Here is a 17,167-nt window from a genome sequence, read left to right as displayed (position 1 = left end):
AGTGAGGTAGTGAGATATAGAGAGAGAGTGAGGTAGTGAGAGAGAGTGAGGTAGTGAGATAGAGTGAGGTAGTGAGATAGAGTGAGTGAGGTATTGAAACAGTGATGTAGTGAGAGATAGGGATGTTGTAAGGTAGTCATATGTAAGCAGAGAGTGATGTTGTGATGTAGTGAGATAGAGAGAGAGGTAGTGAAAGAGACAGTGAAAGTGAGTTAGTGAGATAGAAAGAGTGAGGTAGAGAGATAGAGAGTAAGTGATGTAGTGAGTTAGAGAGAGAGAGAGAGAGAGTGAAGTTGTGATGTTGTGAGATAGAGAGTGAGAGAGTGAGGTAGTGATGTTTTTAGAGAGAGAAGTTGTGAGATAGTGAGGAAGTGATATAGATAGAGGGGAGTAGTGATGTATAGAGAGTTATGTAGTCAGAGAGAGTGAGGTAGATAGAGAGTGAGGTAGTGAGAGACAGAGAGAGTGAGGTAGTGAAAGAGTGAGTTGGTGAGGGAGAGGGATTTTGTGAAGTAGTGAGATAGAAACAGTGAGTGTTGTGACGTAGTGAGATAGAGAAAGATTGAGGTAGTGAAAGAGATAGTGAAAGTGATGTAGTGAGATAGAAAGAGAGAGAGTGAGTTAGTGAGATAGAGAGTGACGCAGTGAGTTGGAGAGAGAGAGTGAAGTTGTGAGGTAGTGAGATAGAGAGTGAGTTAGCGAGAGAGTGATGTACTGAATTTTTGAGGGAGTGAGTTGTGTTATAGTGAGGTAGTGAGAGTGATATCGAAATAGATGGAGTGATGTTAGGGAGAGAGTTAGGGAGAGAGAGAGTGAGATAGTGTTATAGATATATTTTGAGTAGTGATGTGGTGAGTTTTTTGTGAGAGAGTGAAGTAGATAGAGAGTGAGGTAGTGAGAGATAGAGAGAGTGAGGTACTGAAAGAATGAGGTAGTGAGAGTGAGAGTTGTTGTGATGTATTGAGATAGAAACAGAGAGTGATGATGTGGAGTAGTGAGCTAGAGAGAGAGTGAGGTAGTGAATGAGAGAGTGAAAGTGAGTTAGTGTATTTGAGAGAGAGAGAGAGTGAGGTAAAGAGATAGAGAGAGAGTGAAGTTGTGAGGTAGTGAGAGAGTGATGTAGTGAACTTTAGAGAGAGTGTGTTGTGATATAGTGAGGTAGTGAGAGAGAGATAGTGAGATAGAAATAGAGGTAGTGAGATAGAGAGAGAGTGAAGTTGTGAAGTAGTGTGTTAGAGAGAGAGATATTTACTGTGGTAGTGATATTGTGATGCTGTGAGAAAGAGAGAGTTGAGTAGTGAGGTAGAGAGTGAGGTAGAGAGAGAGTGAGTTAGTGAGAAATAGTGTAGTAGTGTGAGAGATAGTGAGGTAGTGAGAGAGATAGTGAGTTAGTGAGAGAGAGAGTGAGGTAGTGAGAGAGAGAGTTAGGGAAAGAGAGAGTGACATAGTGAGAGAGCGAGCCAACCCCACACACATACAGACCCACCCACACAGAGCCACACACATACAAAGTGTATCACGCAGACATACATACGGAGCCACACATACAGAGTCAGCTAGACACACATAGAGAGCTATGCACACAAATATACAGAGCTACAGACATCCACATACATAGCCACTGACTTACACATACAGAGCTAGCCGCAGACATAGAGTCACCTAACACACATAGTGAGCCAGCCACATAAAGATACTGAGCCATCTAAACACACACATAGAGGCAACTATTCACTTATTGAGCTACACATACACTGAGCTACACACACACACAGCTACACACATAGAACCACGCAATCATACACAGACCCACACATACTGATCAACACACACACAGAGCCACACACACATACAGAGCCACACACACAGAGCGCCACACACACAGAGTTACACACATACATCCAGCCTAAACTTAGGTACACACAGACAGAGCTACTTTTAAATAGAGACACTTAGCCATATCGGAACCACTTCGTGCACAGCGGTGCACATCGCTTCAGGGAGCACGGAGACACCACGGACCATGTTGGACCTGAAAAAAGAGAAAAAACATAAGATTAGCAAAAATAAAAATATGCCTTACCTCTAACATAAAAAAAGCAACATACATACCTGTCTGAACAACTTTGTGCACTACGGCTGCAGGGAGACGCCACGGGCCATGTTGGACCTAGAAAAGAGAGAAAAAACATTAGATTAGTAAGATCGAAAAGATAGCTTACCTCAAACTGCAAAAGAGCCGCATATCGGAACCACTCCGTGCACAGCGGTGCACATCGCTGCACATCGCTGCAGCGAAACGCCACAGGCCATGTTGGACCTAGAAAACAGAGAATAAACATAAGGTTAGCAACAAAAAAAAACAAAATGGCTTACCTCTAAACGAAAACAACAACAACATACATACCCGTCTGAACAACTTCGTGCACAGTAGTGCACACGGCTGCAGGGAGACGCCACGAGCCATGTTGGACCTAGAAAAGAGAGAAAAAACATTAGATTAGTAAAATCGAAAAGATAGCTTACCTCAAACTGCAAAAGAGCCGCATATCAGAACCACTCCGTGCACAGCGGTGCACATCGCTGCAGGGAGACGCCACGGGCAACGTTGGACCTAGAAAAGAGAGAATAAACATAAGATTAGCAAAAAAAACTAAAATGGCTTACCTCTAAACGAAAACAACAACATACATACCCGTCTGAACAACTTCGTGTACAGTAGTGCACACGGCTGCAGGGAGAAGCCACGGGCCATGTTGGACCTAGAAAAGAGAGAAAAAACATTAGATTAGTAAAATCGAAAAGATAGCTTACCTCAAACTGCAAAAGAGCCACGTATCGGAACCACTCCGTGCACAGCGGTGCACATCGCTGCAGGGAGACGCCACAGGCCACGTTGGACCTAGAAAAGAGAGAATAAACATAAGATTAGCAACAAAAATCTTACATCAAATGAAAAAAAAAAAAAAAATACAAGCAAGCATACATACCGTCGGAAGAAGTACTCTGCGACTTCTTGCAGAGACCATCAGCACAAAATGGTATTTACAATACTACGGCCATTTTCGGACTTGGGGGCGTGGTTTTGAGGTTCTGAGTGACAGACAACGTCACTGTCTAAAGAACAACAAAACTTACACCCCCAAATCCGAAAAAGACGGGGCTAAATCGGAGTGACGCATCTCTCCTCCAATGGCTGGCCTCCGTTTAGGAAGCCAGCCAATGGAGGAGAGACGGGGCAGGGAGGCGGGCTCTAGGCCCCAGCTCCCCTTTTCCACCATGGATTTCCTGAAAAACAAATGCAATCAACATTAGACTATGCCAGCAGTGGTGACAGACCCCAAAACCCACCGCTATTAGACCTTCACAGCAATGCCCCAGACCCGTCAACTCACCCGCAAAGAAGTAGAACACCCCCACAAGTGCAGAGTCTTTCTTCATTGGGCGTAATCCAGCCATCTGCTTTGAGGGAAATAGGAGTCTGGAGGAGGAGTATAGAGGAGCATGTTCTTTTGAACTTGTGAACCTGAGGAATGCAGACTGCTGCACCTTTAAATCAATAAGCAAATAAGTGAAGAAAGTTCTGCTGATGGGCTTGTTTTGGTGATTAGGTGATTAAAGTTTTTTATTATATAGTTTTTGCAAAACAAAGAAAGACAGACACACAGGAATAAAAGTGAATAAGGAGGAAAAAGAAAGTTAGTGATTCATTGACTCATTTTCAGGGCTCGGTGTCAGGGAAGAAGAGCTCGTCCTCAAACTCTGCGAATTCAGACGGGAGTAGGTCAGTTAACAGAGAAGAACTTCCCTCATCTAAGTTGGTGTCCTCCTCGTCTTCTTCCTGCGTGCATTCTCGTAATTTGTAATCTGGTGGTATGAGGAGCTGATTCATCTTGATCATTGTTAACCTCTCCACATTTTTGGGCGAGAGGCGGGTCCTTTTGGAAGTTACAATGCCACAGCAGCACTGAAAACACGTTCAGAAGACACGCTTGCGAGTGGGCAAGACAAGTAATTTATAGCCAGGTTGGTGATCTCTGGCCACACATCTATTTTCCCATGCCAATACGCCAATGGGTCAGCATAGCATGAGTCATTAAGATAGTCCTGCACCATCGACTCAAGGTTCTCCAGGGTTCCTCCACTCTGCTTACTTTTTTCTGGGACCTTTTGAGAAGCAAATCCAAGCTGAGTTAGCCAATCCTCTTCTTCGCACAATGTTACTGTTGTGTCTGGTGCAGATGATACGGTTGCTGGTGTCGTTAATGGCTGAGAGGGAAAATCACTCACTTCTGCCACAGCCATAGATGCAGAAGTGGATTTTTCAGACGGATGGCCTGCTGATGCTGATGTACTGCCTTTTCCTTCAATTTCCTGCCGTTCTCTTTCAAACCGATTGGTTGACACAGCTAGCCATCTGCGTCATCAAAAGGAAAGAATACTCTGCCTGCCACTGCCTTTTTGTACAGTGGATCCAGAATAGTAGCAGAAATGTAATGCTGTTCTGTGTGGATCTTATGAAGACGTTCATCGCAAAGTAGGCGCTGTAATAACTTCTCCGCCAACTCAAATGCTTCTTGCTTTCCATCTTTTTGAAACGTAGAAGACACCGCCTTCAGTTGGTGCTCTAGCATGCGCAACAATGGGATAGCTTTTCCCAAATTACAGTCCTCCCGCTGACTGCACGCGTGAAGACCTCAAAAGGACGAAGCATGTCTGTCAGGCTTTTAACTAGCTGCCATTGCTCCAACTGTATCCTCAGGTCAATCATAGGTGTACCCAGTGTAAAGAAATACTGATCGACTACCGCATACTGCTCATACAGACGCTCAAGCATGTAGAAGGTTGAGTTCCAACGTGTTACCACCTCCTGGATGAGTGCTTTCACTGGCACCTTATGTTCATATTGCAGCCACCTCAGCTGCTTCCCGGCCTTAAAAAATGGTTCAAATGTGTGCACATTCTTCGGCAGGTGGTCAGTAACTCGCACACTGGACTTTCTTCACTCAAGAATTTTTTAACAACCAGGTTTATACAGTGCGCCAAACACGGCACTCTGAAATAGTTACCCTTATCCATGGCCTTAACTACATTGGCGCCATTATCCGTGGAAACATAACCAATCATGCGTTTTCTTGGGCACAGCCATTGAAAGACCTTTGTGTTAAACTCATGCAAAATGTTTTCTCCTGTATGATTTTTCTCCATGGCAAACATGGCTAGTGTTGCATGCTTCCGAGCAGCTTTATAAACTTGGTCCGGGTCAACACCTGCGTTTACCTTTGCTTTAACCCCTGAAAAAGAGACCCAGTGTGCAGTGATGCACATGTAATCACCGGCTTGGCAACTGGTCCACATGTCTGTTGTCAGATGTATAGTGTGAACAGCACTCTTCTTCAAAGCTGCCCCAATCTCCTCCAGCACATCTTCATGTAGTGCTGTAACCGCAACTCTGGCAAAATAGAACCGGCTAGGAACCTTCCATTTAGGGCAGAGCGTTGCCACTAATTCAAGAAAACCCACCCCTTCCACAAAAGAAAAAGGGAGAAGGTCCAGCGCTAGCATTTTAGCCAGCTTAGTGTTATACAGACGCGCCGTTGGGTGGTTGCGTTCAAATGGCGCTTCTGAAAACAACATGGTTCTAATGGTGGGCTGGACCATTTTACGGGATGATGATGACTTCTTCGACCCAGTTACGCTCAGTGATGATAAACGTTTTCGCATTGGTGTCTCACTCTCTCCCACACTCTTAGTGTGGGAGAGAGTGAGACTCATATATCTTGAAGGGGTGTGCTGCTGAAATGGGTACTGGGTGTAACTGAAGGAATGTTTGACGCTTCTTCCTCCTCGTCATCAGCAGATGAAACATCAACAGATACAATTTGTTGACTTGCAATTCGGGCTGCCTTGATCTCCCTTAGGTGCGCATGCCATTTGACAGTGTGCTGTCTCTCAAGATGACCTCTCTGGCCTCCGGTACCATAGTTGGTACCAAGCTCATCACGACTAACTCGAACCTTACAAATGGTACAAATGGCTATGTTTTCCCTTGTTGGGCTAACACTAAAGAAGTCCCAAACTGCGGACTTCAAATGTCTGTGGGGGGCGGAAGAGGCGATACTGGGAATGCTAATACCAGATGAAGTGGAGGATGTTTGTTGCCGAAATTTACTACGTTGTGCACTTACAGCACAACTAATTGAGGAAATGGAGGTCGAGGTGGATGGAGGTCCCATCTGGCGAGAAAATATAGAAGCTGTAGGTGGTGGTGCACTAGTTAACTGCATTGGTGGTGGTCCCATTGCCACGTCGCCAACATCACGCTCAGCAGCATTTCGGGATAGGGTAAAAATGTCTGTTTGCTGCATGCCCGCTGAGCCTGGAGTGACGTCTATGATGACTGTGACGTTGTCGAGAGGGTCTTCATCAGCAGGAGTATACACCACTTCTTGTTCAGTGTCATCATCACACTCCATAACTATGAGAGTTTCGAGGACCTTCCTTTTACGCTTAGCTACCTTTGTCAGATCATGGTGTGCCTCACGGCACTGATGGTTCCCAATTTTGATCTTTATCATCAGAAGGAAGGGGGCTTGAAGAAGATGAAGACACCATCCTTGATCTTTTCCTTGCTGGGGATCAGGAAGACAATGAATCATCAGGAGGAGTGGCTCCCTCAGATGATACCTCGGCTTGAATTTCGATTTCCTGATGTGCCCCTACTTCGGGAGGAACAATTATTGTGGGCACTTGTGCCGCTCCATGCACCTCTGCTTGCGCCTCTCCTTGCGCCGGTGGTTGTTGTTGCGGCTGTGGTTGTTGAACACTTGTCAGATGAGTTACAACAACTTGTGTTGATTGAGGGATGCTGCTACTTTCTTGCGATGAGCCAATATCACTGGTCGATGGTGATTGAACAACTATACTGGCTGCCTCTGCAGCACTCAAGGGCTTGGACCTAAGTTGGCGTGGTGGTGGTGGCACTGAGCCCAATGGAGCGGAGGTGCTGCTCCCAGCCTGGTACCCAGCAGACCCCGCTGCTGCTGCAGGCGTACTTTTTTCCCCCAAAAAATGCAGCGGTCGGCACACCAGTCTCCTTGGTAAGTGGCGCCACTTGCTTCTTCTGCTCCTTACTGGAAACTTTCTTGCTAGAGGAGCTATGGGCAACTTTTTTTGGGGCCATCTTCTTCAGATGTCAGAACAGCAGGCCGCAGTTGCACAAGTTGTAGAGTTGTCTGTGGCAACACGTGACGTTGTGCTGCACACACCGCAGCAGGACTTGTTCCTGGCACTGATGAGGAACGATGAGGCTGACGATTTGTCTTTCTACGCCTAAAAGCAAACGAAGCCAGAGGAAGATCAGTTAAATAAATGTTGCATATGTAGCGCTTCAATTAATAGTTTGCAAGTAAGCATTTTTATTATACCCACCCCCCAAAATGGAAAGACCAATAAAATGCACCACTGACAGAGTACCCCTGGGCATAATGGATGAAAGCATGGCAGACTGGGTGCAGGCCTATGGCACAACAAAGCACACTGCCTGGCTTCAAAATGGCCCCTAGACCCCCACCCACATGGCCAGGCCCTGCCTGGACCAGGCCTCAAAATGGCCCCCACCCACATGGCCATGCCCCATCACACCCCAAAAAATAGAAAAACACACAAAAATCACCACAATCCAATGCCATCCATGCCCTCCTTGATGTTTAGATTAAAGAGACCCCACAGAAAGACTCAGGGCAAATGGGCAAATGGCCCCAACAACAGCCCAAAAATCGAAAAACACATAAATCACCACAATCCAATGCCATCCATGCCCTCAATGATGTTTACATTCAAGACACCCCACAGAACGACTAGGCCCATGCACCACTGAGTAACCCTGGGCATAATGGATGAAAGCAAGGCACATTGGATGCAGGCCTATGGCACAAAGCACACTGCCTGGCTTCAAAATGGCCCCTTGACCCCCACCACATGGCCTGGCCCTGCCTGTACCAGTCCTCAAAATGCCCCCCACCCACATGGCCATGCCCCATCAACACCCCAAAAAATCAAAAAACACACAAAAATCACCACAATCCAATGCCGTCCATGCCCTCCATGATGTTTACATTCAAGAGACCCCACAGAAAGTCTCAGTCCATGCACCACTGAGTACCCCTGGGCAAAAGGCCCCAACAACAGCCCAAAAATCGGAAAACACACACAAATCACCACAATCCAATGCCATCCATGCCCTCATTGATGTTTACATTCAAGAGACCCCGCAGAAAGACTCAGTCCATGCACCACTGAGTAACCCTGGGCATAATGGGTGAAAGCAAGGCACATTGGATGCAGGCCTATGGCACAAAGCACGCTGCCTGGCTTCAAAATGGCCCCTTGACCCCCACCACATGGCCAGACCCTACCTGTACCAGTCCTCAAAATGGCCCCCACCCACATGGCCATGCCCCATCAACACCCCAAAAAATAGAAAAACACACAAAAATCACCACAATCCAATGCCATCCATGCCCTCCATGATAGTTACATTAAAGAGACCCCACAGAAAGACTCAGTCCATGCACCACTGAGTACCCCTGGGCAAAAGGCCCCAACAACAGCCCAAAAATCGAAAAACACACACAAATCACAACAATCCAATGCCCTCCATGCCCTCCATGATGTTTACATTCAAGACACCCCACAGAAAGACTAGGCCCATGCACCACTGAGTACTCCTGGGCATAATGGATAAAAGCAGGGCAGACTGGGTGCAGGCCAATGGCACAACAAAGCACACTGCCTGGCTTCAAAATGGCCCCTAGACCCCCACCACATGGCCAGGCCCTGCCTGGACCAGGCCTCAAAATGGCCCCCACCCACATGGCCATGCCCCATCAACACCCCAAAAAATAGAAAAACACACAAAAATCACCACAATCCAATGCCATCCATGCCCTCCATGATGTTTACATTAAAGAGACCCCACAGAAAGACTCAGTCCATGCACCACTGAGTACCCCTGGGCAAAAGGCCCCAACAACAGCCCAAAATCGAAAAACACACAAAAAACACCATATTCCAATGCCATCCATGCCCTCAATGATGTTTACATTCAAGACACCCCACAGAAAGACTAGGCCCATGCACCACTGAGTAACCCTGGGCATAATGGATGAAAGCAAGGCACATTGGATGCAGGCCTATGGCACAAAGCACACTGCCTGGCTTCAAAAATGGCCCCTTGAACCCCACCACATGGCCAGGCCCTGCCTGTACCAGTCCTCAAAATGCCCCCCACCCACATGGCCATGCCCCATCAACACCCCAAAAAATCAAAAAACACACAAAAATCACCACAATCCAATGCCATCCATGCCCTCCATGATGTTTACATTAAAGAGACCCCACAGAAAGACTCAGTCCATGAACCACTGAGTACCCCTGGGCAAAAGGCCCCAACAACAGCCCAAAAGTCAAAAAACACACAAAAATCACCACAATCCAATGCCATCCATGCCCTCCATGATGTTTACATTCAAGAGACCCCACAGAAAGACTCAGTCCATGCACCACTGAGTACCCCTGGGCAATAGGCCCCAACAACAGCCCAAAAATCGAAAAACACACAAAAATCACCACAAACCAATGCCATCCATGCCCTCAAGGATGTTTACATTCAAGACACCCCACAGAAAGACTAGGCCCATGCACCACTGAGTACCCCTGGGCATAATGGATGAAAGCATGGCAGACTGGGTGCAGGCCAATGGCACAACAAAGCACACTGCCTGGCTTCAAAATGGCCCCTTGACCCCCACCACATGGCCAGACCCTGCCTGTACCAGTCCTCAAAATGGCCCCCACCCACATGGCCATGCCCCATCACACCCCAAAAAATAGAAAAACACACAATAATCACCACAATCCAATGCTATCCATGCCCTCCATGATGTTTACATTAAAGAGACCCCACAGAAAGACTCAGTCCATGCACCACTGAGTACCTCTGGGCAATAGGCCCCAACAACAGCCCAAAAATTAAAAAAACACACAAAAATCACCACAATCCAATGCCATCTATGCCCTCAATGATGTTTACATTCAAGACACCCCACAGAAAGACTAGGCCCATGCACCACTGAGTACCCCTGGGCATAATGGATGAAAGCATAGCAGACTGGGTGCAGGACAATGGCACAACAAAGCACACTGCCTGGCTTCAAAATGGCCAGGCCCTGCCTCGACTAGGCCTCAAAATGGCCCCCACCCACATGGACAGGCCCCAACACCAACCCAAAAAATCAAATAACACACAAAAATCACCACAATCCAATGCCATCCATGCCCTCCATGATGTTTACATTAAAGAGACCCCACAGAAAGACTCAGTCCATGCACCACTGAGTACCCCTGGGCAAAAGGCCCCAACAACAGCCCAAAAATCGAAAAACACACAATAATCACCATAATCCAATGCTATCCATGCCCTCAATGATGTTCACATTAAAGAGACCCCACAGAAAGGCTCAGTCCATGCACCACTGAGTACCCCTGGGCAAAAGGCCCCAACAACAGCCCAAAAATCAAAAAACATACAAACATCACCACAATCCAATGCCATCCATGCCCTCAATCATGTTGAAATTCAACAAAACAGTTGTATCATGCACCCATAACTAACCCTGGTCCTACTGGATACTGTGGCTACCCACAATATATTTTATTTAATGTTCTGAAAAAGTTCCAAAATTGTAGTTGCAGCAACTGTAATGCCCCAAACAAACTTACTTGTGAAATTTCTAATCCAAAAGTGATCCAAAGAAAGTAAAACAGGCCTCAAATCCAAATATCCAGCAGCATCCACAAAAAGTAATCCTTCCAGGTCAAGATCCAAATCAAAGTGACCAGGACATGAACAAAGCACTGGGAGGAGCCTGCTGGACAGGAACAGGAAGTTGGAGACTTTGGGGCACTTCCTTCCTCCCACCCTCCCAAAATGGACTCCTTGCAAAAAAAAGTACAGGCAAATGTCAACATGAGGAGTTATTCTGATCTAAAATTAAAAATCATCATTTTCAGAAGGTTTATGCTGGCTGCTGGTGGATTTCTTGTGCAGAATTGCAAACTTTGCAATTTCGCAAACGCGAGATTGTTGCTGCCCGCCGCGTCTACGTGTTCGCAAATGTTTACTCCCGCGATGCGTGATCACGGGCCTTTATGACGTACTTGTGTTGACAAACTCTCGCTGTGCAAGGTGGCAAGCCGCAATGACGTAATCGCGGTCGACAAACTCCCGCGGGATCCCGCAGCAAGATCCAAAATGGTGCAGCACACGCAAACATGGAGAAAAACAACTCTTCAAACGCTGAATGACGGTAAGTGAATGCCGTGAGCCGCAATATTTTATTTGTCAAGCGCGACCAAGCAAAAAAATCCGCTGTGTGCGAATTTTCGGCAAATTCGTGAGAATTCGCGGATTGCGGATTTGCCGAAAATCCGCAAATTCCGCAAGCGGATCGGATTTTACGCTCATACTTACCTCCACCCCATCACATCCACGACCACCACTGACATCACCACACCCACATACTCATATAATTCCCCATCACATCTCTACACATCACAGGAGACACCACACACGCATGCCACACCACACACCCACCACCAAATCCCCACCCAGCACAGGCACCTTCACATCCACATGCACCCCCACATCCCCATCACATCCATACAGACACCATAGACATCCACACCTACAGTCACCACCACATCAGCACTCACAACACACATCCAGCACTTCCACTGCAATAACATCCATAGACACACCACTCACACTATACACACCAAAGAAACCCAGACATCTGGCACTTCTCCCTATGATGTAGGTGGGTATGTATTTGATGTGTGCAAGTTAGTTATTTGATTATCCACATATGGCGGGTGTAAATTGTCATACCTTTGTAGACATTTGTATGGACGTGTCCACTTTCATGTGTGTGCCTTACACCAACTTTATCTAAATTTGTGACAAATGCTGTTACTGCTGTTCTTGCTTTCATGACTTGCACTTACCCATTTCCCACATATGCATGGCACTTGGTTATGCAATTGGTTGTCCCTAAATATACTGCAAGCGAAAGGTCTTGTGCACATAGAGTTTTATGGGCATATGCAAGGTACACTGTGGCCAAGGGCCCCAGAATTACAGGGTCCCCCCTGGTAGAGCTGTACCTATTCTGTAGAGAGTCTTTACATTGTGCCCTTTGAATGTTTTTCACACTTATTATTTGTAATTTGTTTTACCTGACATTACCTTTTAATGTGGGTGGTGTGTGAGAGTCCATTACAGAGATTTAGCAGAGAAGGTATGTTTCAGTTTCATGAAACTTCCATACAGATGTATCACAACAGGACCTGGCATGTGAGCAATGTGAGGGTGTCACAGTTTAATTGGTGTGATATTGATGAGGAGATGCTATTGTGTGACACAATTTAATACACTCATTGCTATTAATGATTATTAGAGGAAACACATGTCGACTTTGTTAGAGTGTAACTGTGTAGTGTCAGTGACTGTTGAAGGGATTCTGCTCAGGAACAGAACTATGTTTGGGACCATAGAACATTGGCAGGTAGGGACTGAGTCACAACACAACCTCAATATCTATGAGCCTGAGTATGACTAGCTATAGTGCCTCATTTGCCCACTTAACTTTACCAGAGAGACAAGTGGCTTGGCACCCCAGAACACAACAGTCTTGACCCTCTCAGGGAACCCGGTGACAGGACACACCTATTCGTTCTCTCACTCATACTTGTCCACAATAAGATAAACAAGAGACACAAAGGACGTTTAGATAGTTATTTAAACTATCTTGCTCTAAGATACAGTATTTATGCCACAATTAGAATACAAATGCATATCAAAAATATTGCTAGCATGGTTAACAAACCATATACCATAATAAGCCCTGTTATGTAATAAGACAGATTAGCCTAAACGCCACCTCCCTAATGAAGCTAAATGATTATATGTCAAAGATCTCTGGGATTAGTGGTGGGCAGCGTTCCTTAGCCTACATAAATAAATGTTCTACATCTCAGCTGATGCAGCAATCTCATCGCTGGACCTTTGTTCTCAATGTATCTTGTTCAAAACTCCTGTACTCAGTTTTATAGCAGGACATGTGTGCTCATAAACAGTAGCTGCATTCTCATGCTATGTCTAGGTGCTAGTGTCTGACCAGAGAGAATAACAAGGGGCATTGTTGTTTGACCTTGTCTATGGTGCTCCACTAAATCCCAGGAAATGAACAGAATATGAAAACATATGCAGGTTCTATGTAAAAATACAGTGTGGCACAAAAGCAAACGTGTATATATAGTAATGTGTGCAAAGGAAAAGTGGTCTACAATGTACAGAGTTAGGCTAACATGGGCAAAACAACAGTGGGCCATGCAGGAAAGATATGACATGACCGAGCCAAAGAGGGCATCATACAGCCGTAATAGGTTCATACATTCAGAACTATTCCAAACAGATGCCCTCATAATATGTTTGGCCCTGGGAGCCCAAACCCCTTCCCATGTCCATGGCCAGGGATCTATTTTCTGAGGAGATGATAGAAACGGGTAATAGTATGGGTTACCGTCGGTTGCACCCACCACGGTCTTAGTTTTTGATGCCATCAAGCAGGAACAGCAAAAGCAGGACATGTAGGATTGCCTCCATGGTGGCACTGGACGTGTGAAGCGGAGTACAGGTGAATTTCGGCCTTATATCCCTTCCTTTACACCAGCTTAGATGTGGAGGTTTGACCGCCACAGTCACATCGGCGAGAACGCACATTGTGATTGGGCGGCCTTAACACTGGTGGTCTGCCCTCCGATGGACGCATTTGCCTATTCTGCCACTACTGTGGTTGAGATTTTCTGGTGGTGGCAGAGGTGCCGTGGAGGTCTTTTTTCTTTGAAACCGTATGCATCATAATAGGGTGGTTGGACTGCCAACCGGGGGGCGGTGATTCCAAAGCCATTTTGACAGCAGTACCATGACCTCCAAACCCGTAATCAGGCCCTTAGTATTTGTTAATTTCTTTGGTAGTATGGGGATTCTACTAGTAGCTGCTGCTGTGACTCGTACGTAGGCTGGAGATATTCATTTTTGTATTTCAAAGCTAAATTCACAGTTTGTTGCAAAGTCTTTACTTAGCACAGATTTTTACTTTGATTAAAATGATAATAGCAGCCTTCTACGGCTGTGTGTGGGTAGATTTTGAGAATAGTTTTTATCTTTGCCTGTTCAAAATCTCTAATTATTGGTTTAGGATAGTAGTTCATAGTATGTTGTACTTTGCTTGTTAGGGACTAGTATGTACATTAAGGGTATGTTACTTTTATGATATAATTGTTTTGTGTTGCATATATGTCTATTCTGTCTTTATTTCTATTTTCATGCAGGTAAAAGGACGATTCAATATGTTAGGTGTTCTGGAATGTTTATGTCTTGGTAACCTCTGGGTTTGTGTAGCACATCTTGTGCATGCTATTATTTAGTATAATTTCATCGCCCTATTAGTAAGCTGTCGCTAACACCAGTTAGCGACAGCTTTTAGGTGATAGCGAGCGGTTTGGGCCTCGCTTTGCTTGTCAGCGATTTTTATCGCTAATGACTTGCAAAGTGGGCGTATCCAACCTGTTAGCGACTGAAAGCAGTCGCTAACATCTCTATCGCCTATTATCAACGCAGGCGTAGCGGCAACATTATTTCCGCTAGGCGCGAATATCGCTGAAAACTAACACCTGCTCAGACCAGTTCTTAGCCTGTATATCCATAGGGAGGTGGATATTCAGGCTAAGTCCCTATTAGCGATAATGCCTGAATATTGCTGGATTTCCAGCGATATTTTCGCATTTCACCTCTATCTGCGGATATTTTAGCGCTTTGGAGATAAACGTTGCTAATAGCACGTTATCTCTGAGATAAAATCTGGCGATGCATGGCGAAAGAAAAAATTTTGCTAAGCTTATTTAGCGATAAATATCGCTAGTTGTTGATAATATGCCCCTACATTTTTTTAAATAGTCCCTTTAGCTTTCTGAGTGCTAATTGTTGATGAGATCTCTGAGAACATGCCTTACTTCTATGTCTCTTAGGGGGTTATTATGATGGCGGAAGGACTGCCACCGTCGGGCCGGTGGTGGCTGTCCTTCCTCCTTCACCAAGCCTATTAACCCACTGCCAATTTAGGATGGTGGTGGGTACCGCGGCAGATGCAAAGTCCGTCCGCTGCTTCACAGCTAAAGGCAATCGCACCAATTGCCTGGCAGACAGTTCAGGGCCCCTTAAATGGTGGCGGTGCCTAGCAGGCACCGTCCACCAAATCAGGATGTGGGTTCAGTAAGGCCTTTCCATGGCGGCGATTCGGTTTGGGGGCCCATTGCGGGGCCACCTTGTTGGGGGGGAGGTGTTGCTGCACCCCCTGCATTTTCATGCACCAAGTGGCAGGCGCCAAGTAGTGGAGGGAAATGCAGTGCAAGTAGTTTTAACATTGCGTATGGTGCTGTAGCCAGCAGCACCGCCTGCAATGTTAAAAGACATGGATGCACCCGCCAGTATAGCGGGCGCATCCTAATACAGTGGTGGGACCACCACATGTGTGGCGGGCGGTCCCAAACACTGTTACGATAGTGGGCATACCTAGTCCGCCCGTTGTCGTATTCAGCCCCTTACTTTGGTGTAGTGGTTGTATTCTATAATATTAATCACCATGTCAGTTTTAGTTGTGACCATAACTGAACAAGCAATAATGTAATATTTGTTACATTTCCAGGTAACATTTTCCAGTTTGCGCTTTCCTAGTTGTGTGTTTATCCTATGTGAGATAACAATTGTTTAATTGTTTGCCTTTCTGCAAGGTGATATAAATGGCTCCTTATGCCATTTTATCTGAAAATGGTAGAAGTATATATTTATTACTTTGTGTTTAACATTTTATTCTGCTTATTAGAAAAATTGAAAAATGCACTTTTATTTATTGCATTTCATACTTACATGTTTGCTGTCTGGTTAACATGCTGTTTTCTTTTCGGTTTCAGTTGAAATCAGTCAAGATGTAGGTTAGGTGCGGTGTCTTTCCCTGTTAGATAGAAAATGTTTGTTGAATGTTGAGTTTACATTTTTTTATTTAGTTTGGCGATTGATTTGAGATTCATTTTAGTTTTATGTTTTAGGCTTTGGATTCTGGGATACTTTTTATGACCTAAATGTACATTTAGCATGTGTTCGTTGAGGTTCATGTTAGTGAAGTTGGCGTTGTTGATCTGCAGGATGGCTTTTTCTTTAGCAACGGTGATGTAGGGGGCACAGTAAGGAGATATAAATGAAAATGTGGGTTTCAATTATTTATTTTAAATTAAGGTACAAACAGTATTTGTAATATATATTGTAATATTTAGGTTATTTCTTATACTTGCATTGATTTGTAGTTAGTTTTCTGAAGTCTTGATCCTGGGTTTTCTCCTGGAAATCTTACTTTCATCTTCTTCCAGCGGTGGTGTTTTTGGTACAAAATGTAGTTGTTGTTTGTGCTCTTTTTATTGAGATCTTTTAATTTGATAAAAAGTTAATTTTTTTAAATTTAAGTTGAACATTATTGGTTAGTTAATGTGCAGTTTGATTTTTTTTCTGTATGTTTCTTATTTGGGAGACGGTAATTAAGGTTGTTTATGTTTATACATATTTATTCTTAACTTTTAGTCTATTTATTTGTTTAAAATCTTTAATGTATTTCCGATATTCATAATTTTTTTAAGTTCCTGTATTTTGTATAATTGTCTTTAATATTTGTAATCATTTTGGTGTATTGTCATTTTATTTTAGGTTGTATTAAAGTTTATGAGGTTTGTTTTACAAGTAATTATATTTTATTGTAGAATTTAGGTTTATTAACATTTACTTTGATGTTATGTGCTTTTTTTGTGATTCTATCTGGGGGTATGAGTATTAAAAATATGTTTCATGGCATTTTATTATTTTCATTTTCTTAGGGAATATTATGTTAATTATATTTTTGTGTTTGCTGTTTTATTAATTTGTATGTATTTATTAAGTTAACAAATTCGTTTTTAACAATATTTATATCAATATTGTATCAATAATATTTATTTTAGA

The sequence above is a fragment of the Lissotriton vulgaris genome, chromosome 7, assembly GCF_964263255.1.
Source record: "Lissotriton vulgaris chromosome 7, aLisVul1.2, whole genome shotgun sequence".
Taxonomy (NCBI): Eukaryota; Metazoa; Chordata; class Amphibia; order Caudata; family Salamandridae; genus Lissotriton; species Lissotriton vulgaris.
This window is presented reverse-complemented; position numbering follows the sequence as displayed.